The sequence below is a fragment of the Neophocaena asiaeorientalis genome, unplaced genomic scaffold (assembly GCF_003031525.2).
Source record: "Neophocaena asiaeorientalis asiaeorientalis breed wild unplaced genomic scaffold, Neophocaena_asiaeorientalis_V1.1 scaffold14, whole genome shotgun sequence".
Lineage (NCBI taxonomy): Eukaryota > Metazoa > Chordata > Mammalia > Artiodactyla > Phocoenidae > Neophocaena > Neophocaena asiaeorientalis.
The window spans coordinates 2,029,445-2,040,100 of NW_020175192.1; positions in this window are offsets into that span (position 1 = coordinate 2,029,445).

The window sequence follows — 10,656 nt, forward strand, 5'->3', positions numbered from 1 at the left end:
GGGGCCAGCAGGACCGGGAGGAGGATGTTGGACCCGAGTTTAGATTTGGCGGAAGGGAAATGGGAGCCTCAGGATTACAACCCAGTGGGGTTCCTATGGGAAGACTTGGACTCCTAACCTAAGGCGTTGTACCTGTCTTCCCAGGCATAACGTTTTCTGCAGTCCTCTCCCTAGAAGGGAAGTCTGGTTTTGACTCTGAAGTCAAAACTTCAGATGGTGGGGTATGTAAGATGATGGGGTGCGAGTAGAGTACATAGACCGCAATGCAGTCCACGCTGCAGAGGAGTCCTGTAAGGCTGCGGCAGGAGTCTGGAATGAAATCTGCCGATCACAGGAATGCCTCCCATACTAAACTTTTTAGCAGATATGCCAACCAGTGTCAAAAGATATTTTATGTTTTATTCCCCTCCTTTTGCGGCAGGGGCCAAAGTGAAAAAAACACTAAGAAGCCCTTAACCTAGATAATGAGCAATGCAACTGTCATTACAACATGATGACCTATATCTGAAAAATTTACAGTTCTGCTTAAGAAATGGAAATGTAACATCAGCAATATGTTACTTACAAGAGTAACTCCTGGGGTTCATACTCAACTGCCAATCCCAGGCAATTGCTTTGTGTATAAATAAATTAAAAGCTTAACAAAATGATACATGGTTGCTGTAGAAAAATCTAAGAACTATATAAAAGGAGAATAGAAAAGTAACATAAATGATTATCTCACCATCCAGTTTAACCACTATCAATATTTTGGGACATATACTTCCAGTCTTCTAGTCCAGTCCTTTCTAAATCCTTTTCAATAATGGAATAATTATTTAGATATAATAAGTTTTTGTGATTAGGCTGTGTGGGGTTTTTTTGTTGTTTTTATTTACACTGTCAGTGTACATCTTAAGTTATGCTTCTTGGACATTTGTATTTCTTTTCTGAATTTCCTATTTATATCCTTTGTTCATTTTTCTTATTTATTTATTTATTTATTTTTGGCTGCGTTGGGTCTTCGTTGCTGCGCTCTTGGCACACGGGCTTCAGTAGTTGTGGCACACAGGCTCAGTAGCTGTGGTGCATGGACTTAGTTACTCCATGGCATGTGGGGTCTTCCTGGACCAGGGATTGAACCCATGTCCCCTGCATTGGCAGGTGGATTCTTAACCACTGCGCCACCAGGGAAGTCCTGTTCATTTTTCTAATGGGGTAGTTGTCTGTTATGAACTTGTTAAGATTTCTAAAATATTACTACTAACACTTTTTTTGTATATTTTACTTGTAAAGTTTTTGTAAGTATTTGCACTATCCTCTTGTCCCTTGCCTTTTAACTTTATTCTAAAGCTTCTTACCACCTTGATTCCCACCTTCATTTAGATATTCTCTGTTCTCCTTTTCTCCTATGCAATCTCTATTCCAGGTTATGTTCATATTATTTGGTTCTGAAGAATGATCATTTCTCATTTAAAAAAAAGTTTTTATTCACCTCTGGATAATGAAAGTTACAACTTTAGGGAACTGTGGGATCCCTATATGAGTTATGTCAACTTTTAAAAGATCAGTGCCAGAAAATCCAAGGAAAATGATCAATTCTCTGTCCTCATCTTCTTGGATAAACCAGTAACATTTGATCCACTCATTCACTCTCTTCTGGAAACAATTTGTTTTCACTTGGCTTCTAAGTTAGCCCATGCTCTGGGTTTCCCTTCTTCCTCAATCTTCCTTACTAGCCACTCCTCAGGTGTTGGTTTGTTTGTGTGTGTGCTGGTTCCCAGCTGCTCCTCCACTCTCCAGCCTTGTGGGAAAGTGCCTCAGACCTTGAGCCTTTAACCAGCTTTTCCACTCTGTCCAGTTTCGCCCTTTTAAATGCGAAGTCTAGCTTGAAGGCTCCTTTTATATTTCTAGCCCTGATCTCCCTTGAACTCTAGTCTCATATACCATCTCAAAGACAAAATGTCCTACAAACTCTTGCTTCTTGCCCCTCTAGCTTCTCCTTAACTTTTCCCCATATCCATTAATGACATTTAATCCACCCTGCCATCAGGCCAAAATCCTAGGAGTCATTCTTAATTGCTCTTTTCACACCCCACATCCAATCTGTCAGCAAGTCTTGTCTCGTCTGTCTCCAGAATATTTATTCTGAATTGGATCACCTCTCACCGCCTCTGCTGCCACCACCCTAGTCCAGTCTACCATGATTTTGCTTCCCAATTACTACCATAGCCTCCTAGTGGCCTCCCCACTTCTGCTCTTATCCCCTAAAGCAGCGGTCCCCAACCTTTTTGGCACCAGGGACCGGTTTCATGGAAGACAATTTTTCCATGGACCGGGGTTGGGGGGTGATGGTTGTGGGATGATTCAAGCGCTTTATATTTATTGTGTACTTTATTTCTATTATTATTACATTGTAGCATATAATGAAATAATTATACAACTCCCCAGAATGTAGAATCAGTGGGAGCCCTGAGCTGGTTTTCACTTGCCACTCACTGATCGGGTTTTGATAGGAGTCTGCAAGCAATTGATTTATTATGGTCTCTGTGCCGTCAAACCTCTCTGCTAATGATAATCTGTACTTAGAGCCGCTCCCCAGCGCTAGCATCACTGCCTCAGCTCCACCTCAGATCATCAGGCATTAGATTCTCATAAGGAGCGTGCAGCCTAGCCTTCACATGCACAATTCACAGTACGGTTTGTGCTTCAATGAGAATCTAATGCCGCCGCTGATCTGACAGGAGGCGGAGCTCAGGCGGTAACGCGAGCGATGGGGAGCGGCTGTAAATACAGATGGAGCTTCGCTCATTCTCCCACCGCTCACCTCCTGCTGTGCTGTGCAGCCTGGTTCCTAACAGGTACCAGCCCGTGGCCTGGGGGTTGGGGACGTCTACCCTAAAGGCCATGCTCCAAATAGGACAAGAGTGATTTTTTAAAAACATGTATCAGCATATGTCATTCGTTTGCTTAAATACCTTCTCACTGCACTTAGAATAAAATCCAAGCTCCTTTCCATGGCCTTCAGGGCCTCATGTGTCCACCTGCTACCAACTCCCCTGCTTCACTTCTTGCCACTTTCCCCTTTGTCTAGGACACAGGTTGTGCACACAGGTACCTGCTTCAGGGCTCATGTCCCATCGTTCCGGCCACTGCCTGACTGCTTTCTGCTCATCATTTGAGTGACAGTCCTGAACAACCTTCAGGCACTCTCCCTTCCATTACCGCCTTTTATTTTCTTCTTAGTATGAACACTATTTGAAACATGTTAGTTGCCTATTACCTGCTCCCTGCCCGACCCCCCCTCCCACCAACATGGATTGTAAGCTCCATGGGAGAAGGGGCTTCATCGTTGTTCGCCACATAGAGGTGCTCAATAAAACTTGGATGAATATCCTAAATTGTAATCTTGCTGAAGTGAAGTGTCAAATATTTCAAATTACACAGGATACTGACCGATTATGATGTGGGATGGCTGATCATCTCAGGTTGGCAGGGACTGAGAGGTTTACTGAGATGCAAGTGGTTTATTAAAGAAGAGGTTTACTAAGATACAACTTTCAAGGCTAAAACCAGGAAAATTCTGGGCAAACTGAGACAAGTGGGTCATCCTAAGTTTTGTCACCATTTTAACAAATCGTGACACTAACAAAACCTAATTTGGAATATAACAGCCCCTGTCTCTCGTTTTAGGATTCCCAAAGCCTGAACCCTTTAAAGAGAGCGTGCTCTGTACTTCTGAGATAAATGTGATTGAGGGAGTTTCTCTGGGGTAAAAAGTGCTCATTCAATCAAAAAACACTTATTGAATATCTACTAAGAGGCAGGCACTGCTCTGGAGTCTGGGTATACAGCAATGAACAGACAGGTTCCATCTTGCAGAGGTTTTTTTTAAATTGAAGTATAGTTGATTTACAATATTATGTTAGTTTCAGGTGTACAGAAAAGTGATTTGGTTATATATACATATGTATATGTGTATATACATATATATACACACATATATATTTTTGACCAAATATATATACATTCTTTTTAAATATATATATTCTTTTAAAATATATATATAACCAAATATATATACATTCTGTTAAAATATATATACATTTAAGATATATATACATTCTTTTTGAAATCTTTTCCATTATAGGTTATTACAAGATATTGAATATAGTTCCCTGTGCTATACAGTAAATCCTTGTTGTTTACCTATTTTGTATATGGTAGTGTGTATCTGTTAATCCCATGCTTTGTGCAGCTTTTTAGTGGGGGTGTGGAGGGACAAATAAATATATCAGATGGTGATAAGTGGCATAAAAACAAAGAAGTTGGACTTCCCTGGTGGTGCAGTGGTTAAGAATCCTCCTGCCAAAAGAGTTACAGGGCAGTGCCTGGGAGGTGGGGAAGAGGATGGGTACCAGGATAGAGAGGATGACCAGGAGAGGCCTCTCTGATGAGGCCACAGATGAACAGAGATGTAGGTGAAGAGGAAGGGACACAGGAGGATATCTGGGGAGAAAGTGATCCAGGCACTTAACAAATGATGATACTGATGAGACCAAAATCTTTTTCTTTTATTCGAGGACCAGCAAGGAGGATAGTGTGGGTGGTGCAGAGTGAGCGAGGATGAGGGGAACAGATGACGAGGTCAGAGGTGTGTTCAGAGGAGGATGCAGCCAGCCCAAGGCCAGGGAGGTGGCCAGAGCACAGCATCAGAGGGAGGGTAGGAGGTGAGGTCAGAGAACAGCAGGGCCAGATCCTACGGGGCCACTGTGAGAACTTCTGGCTTTACTAAGAGTAGGGTGGGAACCCTTTCAGGGTTGTGAGCAGAGTGACTGGATCTGAGTTGGTTTTAAAAGACTTATTCTGGCTGATGTAGGGGAGTGAGGACATAACAGGAGTGGGGAGACAAGTTAGGAGGATAATGCAATAATGCAGGCAAGAAGTGATGATGCCTTGGGCCAGGTGAGGCTGAAGGAGATGGTAAGAAGTACTCATATTCCAGCTCTAGGCTGAAGGTTGAGCCAACAGGATTCACTGATGGATGGGTGGTGGGATGTGAGTGAGAGAGAGGTCAGGGATGACTCCATGGTTCCGTGACTGAGCCACTGGAAGAGAAGAGCTGCCATGTAAGGAGATGGGAGACCATGGAGCGCACACTGGAAGGGAGAAATCAGGAGCTGACTTTGGAATGTGAGATGCCTGTTCCACATCTGCTCAGCAATGCTGAAGGGGCAGTCGGGTACATTATTCTGGAGTTCAGGGTTGAGGTGAACGAATCAGCATAGTGTGGTATTTAAAGCCATGAGGCAGGATTAAATCACCTTGGGAGTAAAGATAGATTACATAAGAGAACTCCTGGCGGGATGTGGGGAGGGCAACTAGTTTAGAGGTCAGGGAGAGGTCATGGGATCAACCAAGAAAACAGGAAGAGCCACCAATAAGCATGAAAAGGATTAGATTAGGTGATGCATGTGAAAAACCTTCCATAAAGAAGAAACAATTGGTGTATACAGAGGAATGTGAAGTCAGGAACCAAGATGAATGCAAATGAACTTATTTACAAAACAGAAAGAGACTCACAGACATAGAAAACAAACTTATGGTTATTGAAGGGGAAAGGGGGGGAGAGATAAATTAGAAGTGTGGGATTAACAGATACACACTACTATATATAAAATAGATAAACAAGGACCTACTGTATAGCACAGGGAACTATACTCAATATCTTGTAATAACCCACAATGGAAAAGAATCTGAAAAAGAATATATATATAACTGAGTCACTTTGCTGTACACCTGAAATACTATACTTCAATTAAAAAATTCTAATTAGAAGATTGAAAAAAAAAAACAAACCAAGATGGGATCATGTATGCCAGAATGTGGAGACTAGACTTTAATCTTTAGCTGCTGTAGGGTCACTGGAAGATTTCACATAGCCAAGTGACATTTTTCAATTTTCCTTTAGTAAAATCACTCTAGCAGCACTACAAAGAACGAATTTTTGTTTTGTGGGAGGTGTTAGAAAGTGGGCTGGAAGTAGGCAGACTATTTTAAAAATTAAGGCAAGAGAACATGAGAGAGAAAATTTTTAAAAAATTAAAATGTAGAGGGGCTTCCCTAATGGTGCAGTGGTTGAGAGTCCGCCTGCCGATGCAGGGGACATGGGTTCGTGCCCCGGTCCAGGAAGATCCCACATGCCGCAGAGCTGCTAGGCCCGTGAACCATGGCCCCTGAGCCTGCGAGTCCGGAGCCTGTGCTCCACAGCGGGAGAGGCCACAACAGTGAGAGGCCCGTGTACCGCAAAAAAAAAAAAAAAAAAAAAAAAAAATTAAAATGTAGAAAATAGGGAGGGAGTGAAGAAGATGCAGGGGTCCAGCACAATCACTAACCTCCAGTTTATACAACTTAGTGGAAGGCAATGCTAATACTTGAAATCAAAAATATACAAGTAACAGGTTTGGGGGAGGGGAGATAATAAAGTCAGTGTTTCTGAGGTAATGGGATATGTTTACCACAGGTAGATATACAAATTTGAAATTTAGGGATAAAAATGTAGATTTATGAGCCATCCACATAAAGATGACAGTCCATGTACATCAACCATGAGAAAAAAAAAAGAATTTCCTTTCAATTTCATAAAATATACATTCTACTTTGAGTGCCCATGGAAAAAGTATAGGCCCATTTCAGATATTAAAATAATGTAAAAATATCAAATAAAATATTAGCTGATTTTCAGAACAAAAAATCATATGGCAACGAAACTACTCTGTACAATACTATAATGGTGGATACATGTTATTATACATTTGTCCAAACTTACAGAATGTACAACACCTAGGGGGAAGCCTGATGTAACCTATGGCCTCTGGATGATAATGATGTGCAGTGTAGGATCATCAGTTGTAACAAGTGTACCGTCTGGTGGGGATGTTGGTGGTGGGGGAGGTGACACATGTGTGGGGGCAGGGGGTCTCGGGGACATCTCTGCACCTTCTGCCCAACTTTGCTGTGAGCCCAAAACTGCTTTAAAAAGTAAAGTCTATTTTTAAAAATCTTGAGCAAGTAGAGTTTATCCTAGCAATACCAGAACAGCTTAACACTGGAAAAATCTAACAGTGCAATTTCTCACTATAATGGGATAAAGGAAAAAATACATCACATGATAATCTCAATATATAAATAAAAAGCATTTGATAAAGTTCAAACCAATTTATGGTTTTAAAAGGACTCAGAAAACTGAACAGTAGAAAATATTCTTCACTTGACAAAGACTCTCTGTTAAAAGCCTAGGGTAAATGCTCTTTTTGACAGGGAAACTTTAGTCTCAGAAGAGGGCAGAGATGTCCACTATCATAACAACTGTACAAACAGTACTGGAGATCCTAGCCAATGCAGTAAGACAGGAGAAAGAAATAAAAGGCATCAGGATTAGAAGGGGAAAGACAAAGCCATAATTATTTGCAACTAAAAATAAATTTTATACAGATAACACAATAGAGTCAAGATAAACTATTATAACTCATAAAAGTCCAGTAAGGTTCTCAGATACACAATTGACTTATAAACATTAATTAATACTTTCCCATGAGTAACAGCCAGTAAAAAAAAAAAAATTGTAGAAGTAAAATATATTGGAAAAAATGACCTAAGTTAGGGGCTTCCCTGGTGGTGCAGTGGTTAAGAATCTGTCTGCCAATGCAGGGGACACAGGTTTGAGCCCTGGTCTGGGAAGATCCCACATGCCGCAGAGCAACTAGGCCTGTGAGCCACAACTACTGAGCCTGTGCATCTGGAGCTTGTGCTCCGCAACAAGAGAGGCCGCGACAGTGAGAGGCCCGCGCACCATGATGAAGGGTGGCCCCCACTCACTGCAACTAGAGAAAGCCCACACACAGAAATGAAGACCCAACACAGCCAAAATTAAATAAATAAATAAATAAAAATTTTTTAAATGACCTAAGTTACAATAGAACAAAACAACAAACTGTCTAGAAATTTTTTTAATGCACAACATCTACATGGGGAAAATATTTAAGTTATTTAAAAGCTTTACAAAAGACCTGAATAAATGGACAGATACAATACAGGGATGAATCTCACAGCCATATGTTGAGGGAAAGAAGTCAGACACCAAAGAGTATATACTATGTGACTACATTTATATGAAGTGCAAATAGGCAAAACTAATCTACAGTGAGAGAAGTCAGAATACTGGTTCTCTCATAAAGATCAGAGTAGAAATAAATGAAATAGAAATGCAGAAAACAATAGCAAAGATCAATAAAACTAAAAGCTGGTTTTTTGAGAAGATAAACAAAACTGATAAACCTTTAGCCAGACTCATCAAGAAAAAAAAGGAGAGGATGCAAATCAATAAAATTAGAAATGAAAAAGGAGAAATCACAACTGACACCACAGAAATACAAAAGATTATAAGAGACTACTGCAAAGAAAATATGCCAATAAAATGGACAACCATGCAGAAATGGACAAATTATTGGAAAGGTACAATTTTCCAACAGTGAACCAGGAAGAATTAGAAAATATAAACAGACCTATCACAAGTAATGAAATTGAAACTGTAATTAAAAATCTTCTAACAAACAAAAGTCCAGGACCAGATGGCTTCACAGGTGAATTCTATCAAACATTTACAGAAGGGCTAACACCCATCCTTCTCAACCTCTTCCAAAAAACTGCAGAGGGAGGAACACTCCCAAATTTAGCTGGAGGAATAAGGATCCCCGACTTCAAACTATACTACAAAACTACAGTAATCAAGACAGTATGGTATTGGCACAAAACCAGAAATATAGATCAATGGTACGGGATAGAAAGCCCAGAGATAAACCCACGCACCTATGTTCATCTAATTTATGACAAAGGAGGCAAGAACATAAAATGGAGAAAAGACAGCCTCTTCAATAAGTGGTGCTGGGAAAACTGGACAGCTACATGTAAAAGAATGAAATTAGAACACTTCTTAACACCACACACAAAAATAAACTCAAAATGGATTAAAGACTTAAATGTAAGGCCAGACACTATAAAACTCTTAGAGGAGGGCTTCCCTGGTGGTGCAGTGGTTGAGAGTCCACCTGCCGATGCAGGGGACACGGGTTCGTGCCCCTGTCCGGGAAGATCCCACATGCCACGGAACGGCTGGGCCTGTGAGCCATGGCCGCTGAGCCTGCGCGTCCGGAGCCTGTGCTCCGCAACGGGAGAGGCCATAGCAGTGAGAGGCCCACGTACCGAAAAAAAAGAAAAGAAAAGAAAAAAAAACTCTTAGAGGAAAACATAGGAAAAACACTCTTTGACATAAACCACAGCAAGGTCTTTTTTGACCCACCTCCTAGAGTAATGAAAATAAAAACAAAAATAAACAAGTGGAACCTACTTAAACTTCAAAGCTTTTGCACAGCAAAGAAAACCATAAACAAGACGAAAAGACAACCCACAGAATGGGAGAAAATATTTGCAAATGAAGCAACAGACAAAGGATTAATCTCCAAAGTATACAAACAACTCATGTAGCTCAATTTCAAAAAAAACCAAACAACCCAATCCAAAAGTGGGCAGAAGACCTAAATAGACATTTCTCCGAAGAAGATATACAGATTGCCAACAAACACATGAAAGAATGCTCAACATCATTAATCATTAGAGAATGCAAATCAAAAGTACAATGAGTTATCACCTCACACCAGTCAGAATGGCCATCATCAAAAAATCTACAAACAATAAACGCTGGAGAGGGTGTGGAGAAAAGGGAACCCTCACGCATTGTTGGTGGGAATGTAAATTGATACAACCACTGTGGAGAACAGTATGGAGGTTCCTTATAAAACTAAATAGAACTACCATATGACACAGCAATCCCACTACTGGGCATATACCCTGAGAAAACCATAATTTAAAAGGACACATGTACCTCAAGGCTCATTGCAGCACTATTTACAATAGCCAGGACATGAAAACAACCTAAATGTCCAATGACAGATGAATGGATAAAGAAGATGATACATATATACAATGGAATATTACTCAGCCATAAAAAGGAATGAAATTGGGTCATTTGTAGTGAGGTGGATGGATCTAGAGTCTGTCATACAGAGTGAAGTAAGTCATAAAGAGAAAAACAATTATTGTATATTAACGCATATATATGGAATCTAGAAAAATGGTACAGATGAACCTATTTGCAGGGCAGGAATAGAGACGTAGATAGAGTGAAGGGACATGTGGACACAGGGAGGGAAGGGGAGGGTGGGACGAACTGGGAGATTAGGATTGACATATGTGCACTACCATGCATAAAATAGATACCTAGTGGAAACCTGCTATAAAGCACAGGAAGCTCAGCTCAGTGCTCTGTGATGACCTAGAGGGGTGGGATGGGGTGGGGGTAGGAGGGAGGTCCAAGAGGAGGGGATATAGGTATACTTATAGCTGATTCACTTAATTGTACAGCAGAAACTAACACAACATGGTAATAATAATAATTAAAAGAAAAAAAGAAGCAGCACCAGAGTCAAGCTCAAGGAAAAGCTCTCCAGAGAAGTGCCCCTTGAGCTGAGCTTTGAGGAAGGAGTTGAACCGAAGGCCCAAGGCTAGAAATAGCCTCCTTTAGAGAAGTTCAAGTAATTCCTTTTTTTTTTTTTTTTTTTT